Source organism: Cherax quadricarinatus, chromosome 47 (assembly GCF_038502225.1).
Source record: "Cherax quadricarinatus isolate ZL_2023a chromosome 47, ASM3850222v1, whole genome shotgun sequence".
NCBI classification, from domain to species: domain Eukaryota; kingdom Metazoa; phylum Arthropoda; class Malacostraca; order Decapoda; family Parastacidae; genus Cherax; species Cherax quadricarinatus.
In genome coordinates, this window is record NC_091338.1 from 18,854,892 (window position 1) to 18,877,558 (window position 22,667).

Below are 22,667 nucleotides of genomic sequence, written 5' to 3' on the forward strand. Positions count from 1 at the left end.
ATAGTTCAGTCCTTCCAAGATGAAGATCAACACCTTCAAGAGGCCCAGGAGCTTTAGTTTAACACATTCAGGAGGTCTACCTTTGCAGCTTCGTACCCTCAAACTTCCCAGGAGCTGTAAATTGACATCCTTAAACAGAGCCAGAAACAGGAACTCAACCCAGTCCTAGAGTAAGACCTAAGGACTCCAATGGAAATAAGCCAGAGTACTTGACTTTCACGGATTACCCTGCGTTAATAGCCGCCCCTGTGGTTAATACATTTAATGAAGGCATCTTTGTCCTGTCCATGAAAAAAGACTTCACAATATTGTAAAAGCAAAGAATGTGTAAGAGTGACTCTGGTGTGACGTTGGTTCTGCTTGTAAAAAAGTCACCTATAATGTTTAACTTTAACTCTGATCCTCTGACCTTATACTGTAACGTCCACTTGAGCAATACACACACTGTATAAACCTATATTTCAGCGTATCTTATAATGAAAATAATATACTTGAAAATGTGAATATCTTCAGTTTGCATGTAACGCATGATTTTATTCAAGCAACTTCAGTAAATATATCCAGGTGTACAACACAGGATATATAGAGTGAGAGGTACAAGTCAGTGTAAATACACCGAGTTTATTTTAATCCCTATTTTAGGGATTAAAGTATTCTTGACTGGTGGTGAACAGGTGACATGCAGTCTTTAATAACCCTCGTTTAGTCGATAGACTTTACACTCTATTAGCCAACTAACTGAAAAAGAGACAAATGCATTTGTGTCTCTTTCATTAAGCACCTAAGTGTACTCTACGTAAGTCCCTCAGGGTTTATTATCAAGTACTTTGTGTCATTGCTTGCTCTCGCTGCTTTCAACACTTTTACAGGATGGATAAGAGTACATAATAAATTAGTACCTTCAGTGTTCCCCACCAAAAAAAAAAAATAATTGGTGAGTACCTGTGGAAAGTGGCATGGTGGGTAGTGCGTGAGGCTGGACGATGCCACGGTAAGTGTCCTCAGGCTATGAACATCTAGAGATGCAACAAGGAAAAAAAACTTTACATTTAATTATGTAATGAAGCTAGATTTGTAGTACCCGGTGTTGTCTTCCGTCAGTTTTTGTGGAGCTCCGGGCCCTGGTCTCTCCTCAGGCTTTAATTGGCTTATTTTTGAGAAGGCACATACGTCTGGCAGAGGCTAGAGCCCCAGGCTGGGGTATAAATCACAGTGATGTAATTAGGTGCGCAGAGAAGAGTCAGCAGGAAGCATACTGTGGCTTACTTCACCTCCCGCAGTGACTGAGACAAAGACTCAGCTTGTCCTGGTACAAGCACGTCGAGTCAAGGACGAGTATTGTTTGGGTGTTCTTTCAAGCAAGATCACCACAGCCCGAGACATCCTCTAAGATAATTAACCTCAGTAAGTTACTACGATAATTCTCTTCCATGAGTCCACTCACATGTTTTCTGTATTTACTGGAAACTTTTAACATGTACTTCCCTGGGAAGAATTTAATTAAATTCTGTGCTAGTTCCGTCAGTAAATCGTTGTTACAACTCGGTAGCGAGATATCGCAGGTATCCTTGTGTGTTAATCACTAAACCCGTGTCGGTCATTTAGCGCAAGTGGTGAAGGCTCGATCCTCCGTCCGTTAAGTGCACACTAGAAAGGATACTACCATGCCAGTAAGTTTAATTCAGGTAAAGGTACACATAAATACATAAATTATCATACATAGCAGCATATGTGTAGAAAACTTAGGATAACCCACGAAAGTCAAAGTGAATTATTTCCATTTGGTCCTTGATTTCCTTGATTTTCAATCTTGCGATGAATGACCCATACGGGTTTAGCGAACCTCCACGACCACTTGAGTTAAATAACTCATAAATGTGATTGTTCGCAATAAAGATTATAGAATTCTTGGCTTTACGTCACTAAGTTGTGAATGAATAAGAGAACCCTGGGTTATGTTACTGATTTACATATCCTTGTTAAAGTCCCATTTAGATTTTGCTAAATGAGCATCAACACGATGGAAAGTAAACACAGAACGATGATGAAGTTGATCCCATGCAGAGTGCAATATTGGTTTTCATGCAAGAATTTCAAACGCATTTTGTGTTTGGTTTCCAGGTGGGTACGCAGGTGTATCTTACTCTCACCTGTATCTTACTCTTACCTGTGTCTTACACCTGTGTCTTACTCGCACCTGTGTCTTACTTGCACCTGTGTCTTACTCGCACCTGTGTCTTACTCGCACCTGTGTCTTACTCGCACCTGTGTCTTACTCGCACCTGTGTCTTACTCGCACCTGTATCTTACTCACACCTGTATCTTACACCACTGACTCGACTATAAATAAACTGTGTAGGAGGCAATATACTAATTTTATTTAAAATATTTTGATATATTTTGGTTCAATATCCTCAGAACACGTCAGTAAAGAATGTCACACCTACACTGCTGATAATACAACACAAAGGTTGAAGATAGGTGCAGACTTGTAAATTTTATACAGTTAAATAAATGGAAATTATTGGTTTCCGCGGGATAGATGTAAGACGCCTCTTACGATCTCCTTCAAACTCAGCACTGATGAAGTGTTTTCAATGGGAGATTCTTACTTTTGGTCCGTGTAAGTCTTATTTTTCTAATTTTATTAAACGAAATTGTAAAAAAATTTAAGCTTCTCCCTCCTTTTTATATGTTTTAAATGTTAAGTTCTAGCATATCTTCTTACACAAGAGAAAAACATCTGAGAGTTTAAAAAAAAAATATCAGTCTATAGGATTCCATGCTGGGAGAACCAGACCTTCAGTCCCTGGAAACCATTATTCTCCCTCAGTCTGGAAATTCGTGGAAGACTCGGTGGACATCACCAACCTGATAAATATCTTACTTGCTTCATTATATTATGAAAGTAACTGGTTGGAATGACGCTCAGATCAATTTTCTCTTGAGGGTGTTGACCTATAGCTCTTGTGCCCCTCGACGTGATCTATAGATCCTGTGCCCCTTGAGGTGTTGATCTATAACTCATTTGCTTCTTGGAACTTTGAGGGTGGTAAGCTATAAGTATCAGGCTTCTTGAGTGTCGAGCTGAAGCTCTTGGGCCTCTTGAAGGTACTGATTTCTTCTGCTTTTTAATAGAGTTAAGGTGCACTCCTAGTCTTCTTGAAGGTTTTGAGGTGCTGCTGCTAGACCTCTAAAGTGAGTTTAGGTACAGACATTCAAGGTTCATGTGAGACAAGTGCAGTATAATACTATCTTTAATCTGCTTGATAAAGCCCACACAGTGAACTTTATCAAGTCACAAACAGTTCTGGTTGTTACTTGATAAAGCTCACTGTGTGGGCGAAACGTTGTCAATAAAGACTCGTATTATACTGCTTTTGTGCCTCTTTTTATTTCATGTCAGTATTTTATGCCATTTCTCTCTACCAGAGCTATGTGATACAAGTGATACCTTGTTAGGTACAGTGAACTGACGTTATAGGATGTGTTTGTTCCCTCTGTGTGATCTTCCAGCTGCTGAGACAAGTCTAGTTTTCATTATTACACAGATCACTGGACACACAACCAGGTGTTTATTCTCGCTTACTATCAGCATTAGAATTGTTTCAAGGCATTATGCATAGAAAATATGCATGAAAATCTTCATGAAGTAGATGAGCTTCAGCTCAGCTCTCGAGAGAGACCTGTGAGCTATAGCTCAACCCCAGGAAGTTCAGAAGCCGGATGTCGACACCAAAAAAAAAAAAAAAAAAAAAAAAAAAAAAAGACCCAGGAGTATGAGGTCAACATATTCGTGAGGTCTAGTGGCTGTAGATCAACAGTCTCGAGAGGATGAATGAGACACTTGTGCAGCACTTGGGTTTCTAAATTATAGAAACGTTTCACCAGTCACTGGCTTCATCAGACCAATACAGAGGGAAAAACGGTGGAAGATGTGAAAGTTCGAGGTAATTAGTCCCTCCGCCTGGAGATGTGTTCAGTTAATCAGTTTGATGAAAATACAGCATCTTCAGGCTGAGGGACTAATCACCTCAAGCTCCTTCACATCTTACGCCATTCTTCTTTGCACTGAACTGAGGAAACCACTGGCTGACGGAATGTTTCCACAATAAATATAACGAAGTGCTTCACTAGACATTCATCTGATTGTCGATTTTCTAAATTATGTAATACCTATCAAGAGGCCAAAGAGTTGTAAATGCCCAGGAGCTGGAGATCAACACCCTAAAGAAGCCGTGAAACAGTGAAAATTCAATGAAATTACTCTGAGGAACCTCAGTGAGCCACAGTAATTGTTTTTCAATAGAAAAACACTTTGCTGATGACACTGCTTTTGAGAGATTCTTAAGAGAAGTTGCAGAGGTTGATGGACGAACCTGGGAGAGTATGTAAAAGAATGAAATTAAAAGTGAACTTAGGAAAGAGCAAGGCGATGAGAATACAAAAAAAAAAAATAGGCATTGAAAAACTGAATATCAGATTGGAAGGAGGGAATAAGGATTAAGTTAATGTGTTCATGTACTTGGGAGAGAACTTGTCAGCAGATGTGTCTATGAAAGACGATGTGAACCACAGAACTGACGAAGAAAAAATGTTGAGTGATACACTGAGGCATCTCTGGAGACAAAGAACGTTATCAATGGAAGCAAAAGTATAGTGGTACCAACAACTTTTGTGTGAAACATGGGTTTTAAATGCTGCAGGGAGGAGGCTTGAGGCAATGTAGATGTCATGTCCGAAAACATGTGGCGTGATTATTATTATTATTATTATTATTAACACATTGGCAGTTTCCCACCAAGGCAGGGTGGTCCGAAAAAGAAACACTTTCACCACCATTCACTCCAACACCGTCTTGCCAGAGGCACGCTCACACTACAGTTATAAAACTGCAACATTAACACCCCTCCTTCAGAGTGCAGACACTGTACTTCCCATCTCCAGGACTCAACTCCGGCCTTTCTTACACACCAACAGCACGTCAAGTTCTAAAAACCATTTGTCTCCATTCGCTATCTAACACGCTTACATATGCTTGCTGGAAGTCCAAGCTCCTAGCGCACACAATTCGTAGTTTGGAGATTAGAAGGTGAGGGGTTAAGAGTATTATCCAGAGAGCTGAACTGGGGCTACTGAGGTGGCTTAGATATTGCTAGAGGATGGAGCATAACAGAATAACCTGGAGGGTAAATGAATTTGTAGTGGAGGGAAGGCGGAGTAGGGGTCGTCCTAGGAAAGTTTGGAGGGAATTGGTAAAGGAGGTTTCGTATGCAAGGGGCTTGGACATCCAACATGCTTGGGGGGGGGGGAGTTAAATAGTGGAGGAAAGTGGCTTTTATGACTTGACCTTCTGTTGGAGTGTGAGCAAGGCAACACATTTGAAGGGCATCAGGGAAACGGCACAGCTAGACTTGAGCCCTGGAGGTGGTAAATACAGTGCCTGCACTCTGAAGGGGTGGTGTGGAAACTGCAGTTTGAAAGGACATCTGAGGCGTAGTGTCAGTACACCTCTAACGAGACTAATGTGGAGTAAGTGATGGTGAAAATATTTCTTCTTTAACGGGTCGCTCTCCGTCGGTGGGAGAAGATCCGTGTGTCAAAAAAATAATATAATAATTTTCCGAAATGCAATATAAAAGTTAGTCTCTGCAACAAGCAAAAGGAGTTGCATCAGAATTAATATGGTAAACAATTGAAATAATCAGAGATGGTGTTTAACTCTGAACTTGACATCTGATGAATGTTGCACACGAGTAAACTTATTTTTTATATAAAACACAAATTTACACCCAGCTTACTAAACCTAATATAACGGTGTTGGTAACGTACATCAGTGTTGAAGGTTTGAAACCTGTGTAAGACGGATGGTCACTTACACAACTCACTAACAGTGAAACTCTTTCTTTGAGCATAATACACTACAGGTTTGAAACTTATCCGAAGGGAAATTCTCAAGGTATACCACAGAAATCAGTGATTCACATTATATAATTGTTATAAAATTCGTTAATTAGATATCCTTCAAGGGACATTTTTAAGTCTTTGCCTGAATTTTTTTCCTTTTCTTTACTTTTTTTTCTCCTCCAATTTTCGTGTTTATTTAGTTCTTAACAGAAGAATGCTTCATCCGGTTGGCTTCATAATTTCCATGTTGGTGTACCGTAACTAGGGCAAGATTCATGCAACTACTGGTAAATGCAGGTTCCCTATGACAAGGCTGCAGAACTCATTCCAGGTTGGCTGGAATGGTGCCATTAACTTTCAGTACTACTACTACCACCACCACTTCTTCCTCCTCCTCCTCTTTTTCCTCCTCCTCTTTCTCCTCCTCTTTTTCCTCCTCCTCTTTCTCCTCCTCTTTCTCCTCCTCCTCCTCCTCCTCTTTCTCCTCCTCCTCCTCCTCCTCCTTCTCCTCCTCCTTCTCCTCCTCTTTCTCCTCTCTCTTTCTCCTCTCTCTTTCTTCTTCTCTTTCTTCTCCTCTTTCTTCTCCTCTTTCTCCTCCTCTTTCTCCTCCTCTTTCTCCTCCTCTTTCTCCTCCTCTTTCTCCTCCTCTTTCTCCTCCTCTTTCTCCTCCTCCTCCTCCTCTTTCTCCTCCTCCTCATCCTCTTACTCCTCCTCCTCATCCTCTTTCTCCTCCTCCTCATCCTCTTTCTCCTCCTCCTCATCCTCTTTCTCCTCCTCCTCATCCTCTTTCTCCTCCTCCTCATCCTCTTTCTCCTCCTCCTCATCCTCTTTCTCCTCCTCCTCATCCTCTTTCTCCTCCTCCTCATCCTCTTTCTCCTCCTCCTCCTCCTCTTTCTCCTCCTCTTTCTCCTCTTCCACCTCCATACGTTCATCAAGGTGTTTCTTACCTCGACGATGGTGGAGAGTGACAATCGTGTTGGCGCACATTTATCAATATATGTAAATTATTGTGAAGGTTTTATTCCCGTTGAATCATGTTCAGTAAGTTTGCGTCTTCTGGAGGCTTTAAAATATAGTGACTGTTGCATCTTATGGAAAGGATAGTGTTCATTATGTTTAATTTGTGTGTAGGTAGATTTGTCAGTATACTAAATTAAAAAAAATGGAATCTTTGGAATTTGTTTTAACTGGAGAATGCCTTTTCTGATCGGTTTCAAATTTTCAGCCCTGGTGTGTTTTCCAAAAAGTAAGGTTAGCGATGTTATTGAACTGCACAAGTCCCAATTTTCTAGCTTCAACTTGATTTTAGGTCTGCAGATTTTGTTCTGCTAATTTTGTTAAGTTATGAGGATAATTTTCTCAGATCGCACAGTGAAAGAAATATATTCATTTTACACCTAGATATTTTAATATTACACAGACCCGTCACTTAGGTCCGATGCGTCGACACTGAAGACTCAGTTACGGGATACAGACAATACTTATCTTGGATTCCACAGTGATCAGAACACATCTAGTTTTGTTTATACTGTAGGTTCCCCAATATTTGAATCATATACTTATCCACGTCAGAGTTCCTCTCCCACTTTTCTGACATGCGTCAGGCGATATCTGCCATTTTTTCTGGCCACGATGTTAACCTATCCTAATTAAAGCTCAATAGTGTCCTTAAAATTAATTTGAAGGTCCATTTTTTAGGTTGTCCTCGATTTTTTTGTAATAGTTCACTCCTTATTCTAGGTCACTGACGATTATTGTTAACTCACTGGCTCCTGTGATCTGCATATTTTTTGTTTACCCAGTTAAATATGCTTTGTTGCATGACCTATGTGGATCATACCGTGCAATGAATGGAGGCTCGATCCTCCCTCTTTTAATCGCAGCCTGGTCTGTGACCAGTCAGGCTGTTGATGAACTAAGAACTGTTCTTTCAGAGACACTTCCACGCAAACCTTTCAGGTTTGAGTTTGATAATGATATCTGAAATCTTGAGGATGTATCCAGATTTTGCATCGACTTGATGTAAAAAAAAGGTTTTTATAGATGAGATTACAACTCATTTATGACCAATGTATTTTAGTGGTAAAAAAAAAAAAAGATATTTTTTGAGATCGTATTCCATACTGTATTGTGTACACCAACTATATGAAGCAACTGGATAATATGAAATGACTAATACTTCTATCTAGTGATGTAACATTGCTCACTGGGGACTCACAAAGACCCATTGTGACCTCTATAACCCTGTTTCGTATTTTCTTGCCCTACCGTTCACGGGATGAGCCGCGAGTGTGCAATAAACTAGGCGCCTTGACGGCACAGCTAAGAAATAATAACGGTTATTGTATTTCAGTTTATTTCAAAGTTCAGTTGTATCTAATATACTACCACCCCAATACACCATTCACAACGGTCAACTAACACTGGTAGCAATTTATTGCTAGGTAAACACCGGCAGGAGGTGTAAGGTTGCTTTGTAAGACAAGAAGATGACAATATTCATGGTAATACAGAGACGCTCATAGAAGTAACATCTTTGTAGACAAGGATTGACTCACGTGTGAGCTTCAAGTTATACATAGGAATTTACACACTGCGCATACTAGTCGTTCTTAGTCAGGTGTCGAAGTGTTGGCAAAGGTAGGACAAAATTCCACTCGGCTTCGTGCAGGTGAGTGACCGACCACGCAGGAGCTGCAATTGGTAGTTGAGGGATGTACAAGGCGCTATTATTTTGTTTTTTTTTTACCTCTGGCACAACTCATGCTGCGTGGACAGACACTTAAGGTCCCCCATACTTCGACGATTCAGCGACATTTCAATCATTTTCTGACAAACCTCAGTTTTTAGCTAAAATATGCATATATGCTACTTGAAAAAATAGTATGTCTGCTTACGTTTTCCATATTTATTATTACAATCATGCAACACTTATCCCATAAAAGCAACATTAGCAGCACTTTTAATTAGCCTTACCCACCACTTCTGTCAATACTTCGGCACCTGTCAACTGTGCTTTGATCCAGGAGAAAAGTTCAGTTCTACATTCCGCCACTTTCTCTTCATCAGCTATTTGTAAGAACCTTTATCAAAAATCTTGCTGAAGAACAGCTTCAACAACACTATGTTCTTCTTCATCGTCCACAACTTACGTTAACTATAAGAAAAAATTAATAATTTTATGCATATTCTTATTACGTCAGGTGAGTCATAAGACTCTTAATTCTGTCACAGAGTTCTACTAAATTTAGTAATTTTAAAATCCCAGTAACAATAACATTTCATCTCGTCCAAGAAATTAACACCAGTCTGACGTAGGTGTAAGCAGCAGCATATACCCGGGTCCGTGATAAGTAACTTTATTCAGGTATACACAAATACAGTTACACAGATTATCATACATAGCAGCATATGTGTAAATGACCTGGGATAACCTAAAAAAGTCAGAGTGACTTATTTCCAATGGGGTCCTTTTACCTTGTTATAATATAAAGGAGATAATATCTTATTATTATTCTATACAGGAGATATTCAGAAGACATGCCAAACATGCTTTACACAGGTTCAAGCCCCACCCGTTCCGTGGTTTGTTTACAATCTTGTTATTACTATTTTTTGAGTCATGCTCTGCATTCTTATAGACTTTTCCACATAAAGAATTAACAAATTGTTAACCTTCCCTCGTATCACTTGTGTATTTCATGCAAAATAAAATACTGATACATTTATTTTTCAAGTTAAACTAGACCTTAGTCACTGTAATACGTCTGCTGTGTATGCTAATAGTTTTTGTTCATATACCTGGGAACGTTTTACGTACATGGGAACGTTTTACGTACCTGAGGACGTATGGGCAGGGAAAGGGAGCATTATAATTAGCTGCAGTACTGGCGAGGGCAAGGAATGGGTGGAGAGAATTTTCAGTAACTGGAGAAGAAAATAGTTTTACCACCACCTTGCTGGCTCAGCATCAAGTATCTCCGTTCTAGAGAGAAATACTAATATCCTGACCGGTCAGAAATCTAGTCAGGATTAGTGAGCGAAGGATCGAGCCTATACGTCTCGTTACTCTTAATAATTCACACGAGATTACGGGTTTACATAAATAATAATAGTAATCCGCACAAGAGCAGCTCCTCCTAGCCCAAACAACACGGACTCTCAGTAACAAAACTGACAGATACTGTAAGAGTTTCCAGCACCGATTACAATGTAACGCAACATTTCGAACGATATTACGGAAAGTAAACGAATGCGGAATTATTATATTTTTATGTGAAGTGTTGAACCAGCGTGGCTCACACAGCACAAGAATCAGAGGCAGCGTCATCGTCCCTCCGCTAGCCGCTAGACGGATGCCAGAGTTAACTGTTCCCAGGTGAAGGTAAACAGTGGAGGAGGTCAATATTTGCCTGATGTAGTCCCAGTTGATGCTCAGTGTGAGTGACCTCCACACTCCAGTGTTTGTTCATCCTCCACCCTAACCTCCGTTACACACACGCGCGTGCTCGTGCAGCATCTGGAAGTCTTAATTTGAAGACGTTTCGTCAACCAATGGCATTATTATTTCATTAAAGATATGCGATGATAGAAGATGAGGTAATCAGTCAATCAGTCTGGGAGTCGGTGTTTTATCTTAATGTATCTGAAATATTGGTGTTTGATGTATAACGTCATCACTTTACTGCTTAACATTCCTGTTTTTTTTTTCTCATGCTTTGCTAGTGTGTTATTGTATTTCCCATTATGTTGCTGTAACTACATCGATGTACTGCTGGTGTAACTAGTACCCAACAGGGGGACAATGAAATTAGTCTCAGTTTACTCTCCCTGAAGCAGCCAGCACCAGAAGGAAAACATAGCTAGAGATTTCGGTGGGCAGCTGCAGCGTTATGATCTGTTGTGGTGTGATGGTCTAGCATCCTGAGTGTCAATAGTACTGTCTGTGAGGCTGGCCAGGGAACAACCAAATATATATATATATATATATATATATATATATATATATATATATATATATATATATATATATATATATATATATATATATATATATATAACACATTTTTATTTACATATCGGCCAAGGGAAGGTGACTAAAAAAAAGAAAAAAAAAACACTTTCATTCACTCCATCACTGTCTTGCCAGAGGTGTGCCTACACTACAGTCAAAAAAATGCAACATATCAACACTACTCCTTCAGAGTGTAAGCACTGTACTTTCCACCTCCAGGACTCAAGTCCGGCTAACCGGTTTATCTGAATCCCTTCATGTTACTTTGCTCACACTCCAACAGCACGTCAAGTCCTAACACTCATGCACGCTTGCTGCAAGTCCAAGCTCCTAGCAAACAAAACCTCCTTTACCCCCAAGTTATTCTGTTCTGTTACATCCTCTCTGAATGTCCAGACCACATAAACAACCCTTCCTCTGCCCTCTGGATAATACTTTTGGAAACTCTGCCCCTCCGAATATCCATGGTATGGATTATCTACATTATATGCACACTGCACAGTGCCCTCAAATACGACATCTCCACTGCCTCCAGCCTTCTCCTTGTAACAACATTCACCACCCATGCTTCACACCCATACAGGAGTGTTAGTACCACTATACTCTCATACATTACCCTCTTTGCTTCCATGGATAACGGTCTTGTCTCCACAGACTCCTCAGTGCTCCACTCACCTTTTTTTCCCATACCGAGTGTGTAATCATGTTATTACGCATTCATGAGTCAGCTTCTTTACCCTTATCTAAATACTGCTCATCTATATGCTTCACTGTAAACACTTTGTCTATACACCCCCTACCCTTCCTAAAGCCTCCTTGTTCACCTGCGATTCTGCTCTCCGTCTTTCTCTTTATTCTTTCAATAACAACTCTGCCATACATTTTACAAGGTATAATCAACAGACTTATTCTCATTTTGTCCCCTTTGCCTTTATACAAAAGAAACTTTATATCTTCTATACATTTATTAAATAATAGCACCAACCATTCCACAACTATATCGCCATCTACTTTCAACATTTCTGCCTTTATCCCATCAACCACAGCTGCTTTATCCCCTTTCATTTTTCCCACTGCCTCACACACTTCCCCCCCCCACACACTCGCAACTGGCTCTTCCTCACCCCTACAAGATGTCATACTTCCCTGTCCAATGTACAAAATCACATCTTCCTTATCTACTTCACCATTTCACAGGTCCTCATAATATTCCCTCCATCTTCCCAATACTTCCAACTCTCCATCTAACAACTCTCCTCTCCTACTCTTAACTGTCAAATCCATTCGTTCCCTAGGCTCTCTTAACTTATTAATTTCACTCCAAATTTTTTTCTTATTCTCAGCAAAATTTGTTGATAGCGTCTCGCTCACTCTCTCACTTGCTCTCCTTTTACATTCCTTCATTACTCTCCTAACCACCCTTTTTCTCTTCATATACTCCTCTCTCCTTACATCACTTCTTTGTAAAAACCTTTCATACGCTAACTTTTTCTTACTACTCTCTTTACTCATTCCACCAGTCGCTCCTTTACCCTCTCGCACCCACTTTCCTGTAACCACAAACTTCTGCTGATCACTAACACTACTTTCTTAAATCGATCCCGTTCCTCCTGAACCTCATTGCCAATACTCTTACTAGCCCATCTTTCTTCAAATAGTTGTTTATATCTTACCCTGTCTCCTCGTTTAATTTATAAACCTTCACCTCACTCTTACTTGGTCATACCATTCTCCTTTTATTTTCACTGTAGCTACAACTAAACATTATCAGATATATGTGTGACCTCTCTATAACATGTACATCCTGAAGTCTACCATCAGTCTTTTATCTACTAATACATAGTCCAACAAACTACTGTCATTATGCCCTATATCATATCTTGCATACTTATATTGTTCTTAAAATACTTATTACCAAATCCCTTTCTATACAAAGTTCAAAGGTCCCCCATTACCATTTATACCTGGCACCCCCAAACTTACCTACCACGCCCACTATAACCGTTTCTACCACTTTAGCATTCATGTCCCCTACCACAACTACTCTCAGTTCAAAATTTCTGAAACATTTGCTTAACTTCTCCCAAAATCTTTCCTTTACACTCCAGGAGCATAAATACTTTTTACACCTGACCCTTATTTTAATCCAAATAATCCTTGAATTTATGTACTTATATTCCGTCTTCTCCTTCCATAACTGACCTTTCAACATTATTGCTACCCCTTAGCTCTAACTCTCTCAGATACTGATGACCTAATCCCATTTATTTCTCCCCACTGAAACTCCCCTACCTCACTTCAGCTTGTTTCACTAAGAGCCAGAACATTCAACTTCTTTTCATTCATAACATTGGCAATTATCTCTTTCTTATCTGTACTAAATCCACGCACATTCAAACATTTATAGTTTTTCTTCTTTATACGACTTAGGAATTAGTGAAGACCAACTTATCAAATGTGATTATGAATCTCCTCCTGCTCCTCGAAGCCAGAGGTTTATTGGTAATCACCCCTTATTTTATGCTGGGAGGCAGTTGAACAGTCTTGGGCCCCTGACACTTTTTGTGTTGTCTCTTAGTGTACTCGTGGCGCTCCTGCTTTTCATTAGGGGAATGTTGCATCTCCTGCCAAGTCTTTTGCTTTCATAGGGAGTGAGTTTCGTGTGCAGATTAAGGACTAAGATATTTCAAGCATATATTATCATGTATCTTTCCCGCCTGCTTTCCAAGGACTACAAATCAAGGGACTTCAACTGTTCCCAGTAATTCAGGTGCTTTGTCTTACTTATACGTGCCGTGAAAGTTATCTGTATACTCTCGAGGTCTGCAATTTCGCCTACCTTGAAAGGGGCCGTTAGAGTACAGCAATTTTCCAGCCTAGAAAGAACATGCAATTTGAAGGGAATCATGGGCTTGGCGTCCCTGGTTTTGAAGGTTCTCATTATCTAGCAGATGTGGTAGATGCACTGTGACCTTTGAAAGTGAGATTCCCTGATATTATCACTCCTAGATCATTCAGATTAGTTTTTCGCTTTGAGTGATTATAATCTGTTTTATACTCCGATACAGTTTTAATTTCTTCGAACTTTTCTTAGGGGAGTAATTGAAATTTGTCTTCGTTGAACCTCATAAAGATAAGGTTGATGTCCGCTTGGAGATTTACAATATCTTCGATGGATGACACTCATGCAAATTCGAGTGTCATCCGCAAAGGATATGGTGCTGTGGCTTACATCTCTGTCAAATATGATGATGAAGAACAGAATGGGAGAGAGTACTGTGCCTTGTGGAACAGATCTTTGCACTGTAGCTGCCTCTGACTTTCGTTTAACTATAAATCTTTGTGTTCTGTGTGTTAGGAAGGTATGGATCCATCTACCAACCACTGTTATTCCTTTATCGCGCATTTTGTGTGGTATTATACCTTGACCGCACTTGTCGAAAGCTTTCGCAAAATCTGTGTATACTACATCTTCATTTTGTCATCCAGAGCATCCAAGACCATGTCTTAGTGGTCCAGTAGTTGGGATAGTCAGGAGCGACCTGCTCTGAGCCCGTGTTACCCTGGGTTGTGTAATTGATGGGTATCAAAGTGGGTGAAGATCTTACGCTTCTGAGAACCCTTTTAAAGATTTTTAAGTTGAACGTTACTGTTACCGGTCTGTAATTCTTTGGAACTGCTTTAATTCCCTATTTGTGGAGTGGAGCTATGTCTGTTGTTTTTAGTGACTGTGGGATGACCCCTGTGTCCATGCTCCCTCTCGTAGAATACTCAAGGCACGTGAAAGGGGCTTCTTGCTTCTTCCAGGCCTGAGGCAGAGTGTATTTATTGCTTTATCAAAGTCTTCTGGTGTTAGGATATCAGAAATTTTTGAATTAACAGCATTTTGAGTCCCGGTTATAAAAAAATCATTTAGATTGTCTACCATAATAATCTGATTAATGACTCACTGAACGCTGAGTTATATTGGGATTTCACTATCTCACTCATTTCTAAGCTGTCATCTGTGTCCCGTCTCATTTAAGCACGGGTCCAATACTGATTGTTTTTGCTCTAGATTTTGCATCAGAAAAGAAGTATTTTGTTTTTTCAATTTCATTTACGGCTTTAAGTTCCTATGTTCCTTGTCTCCTGTAAGATTCCTTAAACTTAAGCTCGATATTTGCTATTTCTCTGACCAGTGCTACCTTTCATATTTTAGATATTATTATAATCAAAAAGAAGGGCTAAACTGTATTTTAGATATTCTGGCCCCTTTCAGCAGCTATGTGATTGTGATGAATGGTTTGAAAAACCGACAAGTTGAAGATTGAGACACTTATGCAGCATATGGGAATCTTTATTCAGGAAACGTTTCGCCACACAGTGGCTTCATCAGTCCAATACAAAGAGGAAGGCGTAAGGAGAGGAGGAGTATGAGGTAATCAGTCCCTCAGCCTGGAGTCGATGTGTTCAGTCCATCAATCTTGTAGAATGTACAGCATAGGGCCGTAGACGTGGCTTATATACTGTAGTGAGGTGACTTGAAGCAGACGGAGGCGGGATCAAAGTGGTACCATCCACTAGTCGAAGTAGGTCTTTGTCCAAAGGTTGAACAAGCGTAGAAGAATTCTTTGTAAGAAGATCCCATGATGCTGCAGTGTCTGACAGTTGTGATGAATGGTTTGAAAAACCGACAAGTTGAAGATTGAGACACTTATGCAGCATATGGGAATCTTTATTCAGGAAACGTTTCGCCACACAGTGGCTTCATCAGTCCAATACAAAGAGGAAGGCGTAAGGAGAGGAGGAGTATGAGGTAATCAGTCCCTCAGCCTGGAGTCGATGTGTTCAGTCCATCAATCTTGTAGAATGTACAGCATAGGGCCGTAGACGTGGCTTATATACTGTAGTGAGGTGACTTGAAGCAGACGGAGGCGGGATCATAGTGGTACCATCCACTAGTCGAAGTAGGTCTTTGTCCAAAGGTTGAACAAGCTTGTTCAACCTTTGGACAAAGACCTACTTCGACTAGTGGATGGTACCACTATGATCCCGCCTCCGTCTGCTTCAAGTCACCTCACTACAGTATATAAGCCACGTCTACGGCCCTATGCTGTACATTCTACAAGATTGATGGACTGAACACATCGACTCCAGGCTGAGGGACTGATTACCTCATACTCCTCCTCTCCTTACGCCTTCCTCTTTGTATTGGACTGATGAAGCCACTGTGTGGCGAAACGTTTCCTGAATAAAGATTCCCATATGCTGCATAAGTGTCTCAATCTTCAGCTATGTGATTCTTCGCCATCACCTGTATAGGGAGCGTCTCTTTCTAGTTTATATCTTATCTTCTTTTTTTCTTAATGGAATGTGCCTTGAGCAGACCTCAAGTGCCACAAAGTTAATTCTTTCTAGGCAAAAGTTTAGATCCGTGTTGTTTAGGATATCTTCTCAACTTGTTTCATTTAGGACAATGTTGATTTGTTTTTGTTATTGAAGTTGAATTTAGTGAAGAAACCTTCATAATTAATTTAATACTGGCCAGGAGCCCTGCATAAGGAGCCTTGTACTCCTTTGTTATGATCTGAGTGTATTGTCTTTGATACTGTTATATTTCGTACCAGGTAATCGTTATTAGTGAAGAAGAAGTCAAGTGTATTTTCCAGTCTTGTTGGCTCCACTATTTGTTGCCTTAAGATGAATTTGTTGCAGATTTAATAGCTCATGTTTATGTGAATTTTCAACTGAGCTGCCTTCTGGGGTTATCTCTGCTACACTTCTCCAGTTTAGATGTCTTAAGTTGAAATCGCCCAGCATCAAGATGTTTGGGGCAGGAGTTGGAAGATTTTCCAGTCAAATTTCAAGGCTGTTCTTGAAACTGTTGGAAAGTTGCATCAGGTTTGTATATAACCACAATGATATGGTTTTGGTTTTCAACCTTTACTGCTGAAACTTCAACTACATCATTTGAGGAGTTTAGTTCCAAGCAAATTAGCGACTATGACATACAGGCCAACCAACCCCCGTCCCATAGTTGCCTGTTTATTCTGTCGCATCTGAATAAGTTATAACCTGGGATCCATATTTCGTTGTCAAAGTGGTCCTTTATGCGGGTCTTTGTGAAGGCCGCAAATATTTCATTTGACTCTGTGAGCAACCAAGTGATGAAAGGTATTTTGTTTGTTGTTGGCTTTAGACCCTGTATATTTGCAAAAATAAATGTTGTCTTGCTGATGGCACTAATATCTGTTGTTCTGGAGTGGAGGTCACTGACTCTGCCTCCACTTCAGTAGTGATCTGAGATGTAGTATTTCTATAATTTGGCATCAGCTTTTTTTTTCTTCCTGGCACTAAAAATTCTCTGTCTCTGGAGTGATTGTAACTACCCTGGTTTACTTCCCATGATCTGCGTGATCTGTATCTTCTTGTTCCCTTTAAATGGTGTCTGACAGTACGTGTTGTAACACTGGCTTTCATGGACTGAAGAGTAACCCATTTCAGGGTGAAATAGTTTACTAGAAGACAAAGACTTGCGCTCTCCTTCGGTCATGAGGTTGTGGAATTTTTTGGGATGGTCAAAACTGCACGTCCCAACTTTTTTTCCAGATACATATTCCACAACTACGGATACCCAAGACATAGAATCTGCTTTGATTTGATTTCTGTTTGGTAAGCTTTTTCTGTGGCTGGGTTCCCTCCTGGTGCACTTTCTTTTGACTCACACCATCTACAGCATCTGTACTAAAAGTGCCACGACCAGTTTTTACTGGTAATGTATCAACACTATTCCGTGAAGCATCATCCCCTTTTTATCCATCTCCAGCGGTATCGATATTCTGTATTTCTGGAACTTATATACATTTATTTTTACAAGTTTCATCGACACCTGGACTACTGTCTCCATCTGGTTAACTGTCTTTCATTTCTATATCCTTACAGGTACCGTCTTCCAAGACAGCACCAGTACCAAGGGCGACAGCCACATCTGACCCACTCCCTTTACTTTCCCAATTGTCACACAAGACTAAAATTTTTTTAAAAAGTATATTTTTTTGTTGTTGTTTTTGCCTTTTAGTATAAATGTAATTTTCTTCCGCAGGTGTCTGTTGCTGGGACAGACCCAAAAGCATTTACCTGGTTTAATATCACTGGTGGTGGATTGATATATGTTTACATATATATCGTGACTCACTTTTTCACAGAGGTTATATGCAACCCAAGCAAAACCTTACTTGTTGCAGGTTATACAAGTCTTCATGATGGTAGTTTATATATATATATATATATATATATATATATATATATATATATATATATATATATATATATATATATAATGTAATAAAATCACAGCAAACAGGTATCACGTTCGCAAAAGAACCACAGTGATGGCTGTGTTTATAAGATTTCCTCTATAAATGCAATAAGTTTATTATGGTCAGACTGGGGAAAGTCTTGAACTAAGATTACTACATTAATATAGAGTTAGAACTGGACAAGAATCTAAAGCTTTGTCCATTCATGGGAGAGATTTTAACCACACAGTTGATTTTCCAAAGGCCATGAAAGTTCATGGGCCATGATTGAAAGAAATTGAATCAAGTTTCATTAGAAATAGTACTGATTTGAATATGAATGTTAATTCAGAGTTATATAAAGTAGATTCATTCATAATCAGTAGAATTCACGAGTTATTTAGGCAATGCCTGACATGTTCTTAAAAAAACTTAACGTGTGACCTGACTAAATCTGAACTACACTTCCACGCTCCGTGAGATGGGTCGTGTGTCAGGTCGTGTGTCAGGTCGTGTGTCAGGTCGTGTGTCAGGTCGTGTGTCAGGTGGCAAGTCTGGTGAAATCTCAGCCTTTTAAGTCTTCTGTTCCATCATTTTTACTGTTCCTTGATGTGAGAAATCAAGTAAACACAATTTCACTATTTTTTTAAAGTTATTTTGCATATACATTACCTCTCAGTAAACAGCACGATTGGAACCTGCACACACTGTATCAAAGTACACAGTAGTGTCGCTACTCAGCCAGGTTCAAGATCTGGCTGGATGTCAATAGTACTGTGTACTTTGATACAGTTTGCAGGTTCGAATTCTGTTGTGGACCGAGAGATAACATATATAATACCCACTATCACTGAGGTGCTAATAGAGTAAAGGTAACAGAATAAATATATTTTTCAGGTTTGCGCGAGCATTACAGCTGGACCTGAGCAAAGTTCTTAGACTCCAAGAGCAACTCTACCTGAACTAAATTCTCTCAATATAAGGTATGATGCTCTGTCTTCACACTGCTACTTTCACACAATCACCTTCAGCAACTTTCTTCAGTAATTTTCTTGAATAACTGCATTCTGCCTCTCCGAAAAGTTGCTAATATTCAATCTTCAGTCATTTATCATGCAAGGATCAAGACATTGTTCAACCACATGTGCAGCACTTGGGTATCTTTAATGAGGAAAGGTTTGGCCACACAGTGGTTTCATCAGTCCATACAAAGGAGAATGGTGAAGAAAAGGAGAAGTTTGAGGTAATCAGTCCCTCAACCTTGAGTCGATGTAATCAGTCCATCAATCTTGAAAATACAACATATGTGCGAAGAAGTGGCTTTTATACTGTAGGCAGGTGAGGTGCAGCAGTCGTAGGTGGTATCACATTTGACAAATCCAAATATAGAAGTAGGTCATGCCTAAAGGTTACGCAAGTGAAGAATTCCCTGTATTAAGATCCCAAGATATTGCTGTGTCTGACAGGAATGTAGATGAATGGTTAAGAGAACCAACAAGTTGATAAATTAGACACATGTGCAACGTTTTTTTGATGGACTTATTACATCGCCTCAAGGTTGAGGGACTGATTACCTCAAACTCCTCCTGTTCTTCACCATTCTCCTTTGTATAGACTGATGAAGCCACTGTGTGGCGAAACGTTTCCTCATTAAAGATACCCAAGTGTTGCACATTTGTCTAATTGATCAACTTGTCGGCTCTCTGAACCATTTATTAACTGTGCGACACAAAGATTGATACTGGATTCCCAGTAACCCTTTACCCTGGTTCTTATTCCATGCTACATCAATGACCCCTGGTCTCTATCACAGCATACATCAACATCCACTGGTCTCTATCACAGCATACATCAACATCCACTGGTCTCTATCACAGCATACATCAACATCCACTGGTCTCTATCACAGCATACATAAATAACCTCTTATCTATGAATGCACATATTGGTCTCTATCCCGGCATACTTCATCATACACTAGCCCATATCCCGGCATACTTCATCATACACTAGCCCATATCCCAGCATACTTCATCATACACTACCCCATATCCCAGCATACTTCATCATACACTAGCCCATATCCCAGCATACTTCATCATACACTACCCCATATCCCAGCATACTTCATCATACACTAGCCCACATCCCGGCATACTTCATCATACACTAGCCCACATCCCAGCATACTTCATCATACACTAGCCCATATCCCAGCATACTTCATCATACACTACCCCATATCCCAGCATACTTCATCATACACTAGCCCACATCCCGGCATACTTCATCATACACTAGCCCACATCCCGGCATACTTCATCATACACTACCCCATATCCCAGCATACTTCATCATACACTAGCCCACATCCCGGCATACTTCATCATACACTAGCCCACATCCCGGCATACTTCATCATACACTAGCCCACATCCCGGCATACTTCATCATACACTAGCCCACATCCCGGCATACTTCATCATACACTAGCCCACATCCCGGCATACTTCATCATACACTAGCCCACATCCCGGCATACTTCATCATACACTAGCCCACATCCCAGCATACTTCATCATACACTAGCCCACATCCCGGCATACTTCATCATACACTAGCCCACATCCCAGCATACTTCATCATACACTAGCCCACATCCCGGCATACTTCATCATACACTAGCCCACATCCCAGCATACTTCATCATACACTAGCCCACATCCCGGCATACTTCATCATACACTAGCCCACATCCCGGCATACTTCATCATACACTAGCCCACATCCCGGCATACTTCATCATACACTAGCCCACATCCCAGCATACTTCATCATACACTAGCCCACATCCCGGCATACTTCATCATACACTAGCCCACATCCCAGCATACTTCATCATACACTAGCCCACATCCCGGCATACTTCATCATACACTAGCCCACATCCCGGCATACTTCATCATACACTAGCCCACATCCCGGCATACTTCATCATACACTAGCCCACATCCCGGCATACTTCATCATACACTAGCCCACATCCCAGCATACTTCATCATACACTAGCCCACATCCCAGCATACTTCATCATACACTAGCCCACATCCCGGCATACTTCATCATACACTAGCCCACATCCCAGCATACTTCATCATACACTAGCCCACATCCCGGCATACTTCATCATACACTAGCCCACATCCCGGCATACTTCATCATACACTAGCCCACATCCCGGCATACTTCATCATACACTAGCCCACATCCCGGCATACTTCATCATACACTAGCCCACATCCCGGCATACTTCATCATACACTAGCCCACATCCCGGCATACTTCATCATACACTAGCCCACATCCCGGCATACTTCATCATACACTAGCCCACATCCCGGCATACTTCATCATACACTAGCCCACATCCCGGCATACTTCATCATACACTAGCCCACATCCCGGCATACTTCATCATACACTAGCCCACATCCCGGCATACTTCATCATACACTAGCCCACATCCCGGCATACTTCATCATACACTAGCCCACATCCCAGCATACTTCATCATACACTAGCCCACATCCCGGCATACTTCATCATACACTAGCCCACATCCCGGCATACTTCATCATACACTAGCCCACATCCCGGCATACTTCATCATACACTAGCCCACATCCCAGCATACTTCATCATACACTAGCCCACATCCCGGCATACTTCATCATACACTAGCCCACATCCCAGCATACTTCATCATACACTAGCCCACATCCCGGCATACTTCATCATACACTAGCCCACATCCCGGCATACTTCATCATACACTAGCCCACATCCCGGCATACTTCATCATACACTAGCCCACATCCCGGCATACTTCATCATACACTAGCCCACATCCCAGCATACTTCATCATACACTAGCCCACATCCCAGCATACTTCATCATACACTAGCCCACATCCCGGCATACTTCATCATACACTAGCCCACATCCCAGCATACTTCATCATACACTAGCCCACATCCCGGCATACTTCATCATACACTAGCCCACATCCCGGCATACTTCATCATACACTAGCCCACATCCCGGCATACTTCATCATACACTAGCCCACATCCCGGCATACTTCATCATACACTAGCCCACATCCCGGCATACTTCATCATACACTAGCCCACATCCCGGCATACTTCATCATACACTAGCCCACATCCCGGCATACTTCATCATACACTAGCCCACATCCCGGCATACTTCATCATACACTAGCCCACATCCCGGCATACTTCATCATACACTAGCCCACATCCCGGCATACTTCATCATACACTAGCCCACATCCCGGCATACTTCATCATACACTAGCCCACATCCCGGCATACTTCATCATACACTAGCCCACATCCCGGCATACTTCATCATACACTAGCCCACATCCCGGCATACTTCA

General features: G+C 40.8%; 1 long non-coding RNA gene across 1 annotated transcript in view; it reads left to right on the top strand.

The window, feature by feature from the left end:
* The first annotated feature begins 1,238 nt into the window (after nucleotides 1–1,238).
* The window catches only part of LOC138854033 (uncharacterized), a 43,183-nt gene continuing 21,754 nt past the window's right edge, over nucleotides 1,239–22,667 (top strand). Inside the window, exons 1-2 of the long non-coding RNA XR_011393216.1 lie at nucleotides 1,239–1,404; nucleotides 19,099–19,184. This is a non-coding gene — a long non-coding RNA (uncharacterized lncRNA). The remainder of the gene's footprint in view (nucleotides 1,405–19,098; nucleotides 19,185–22,667) is intronic.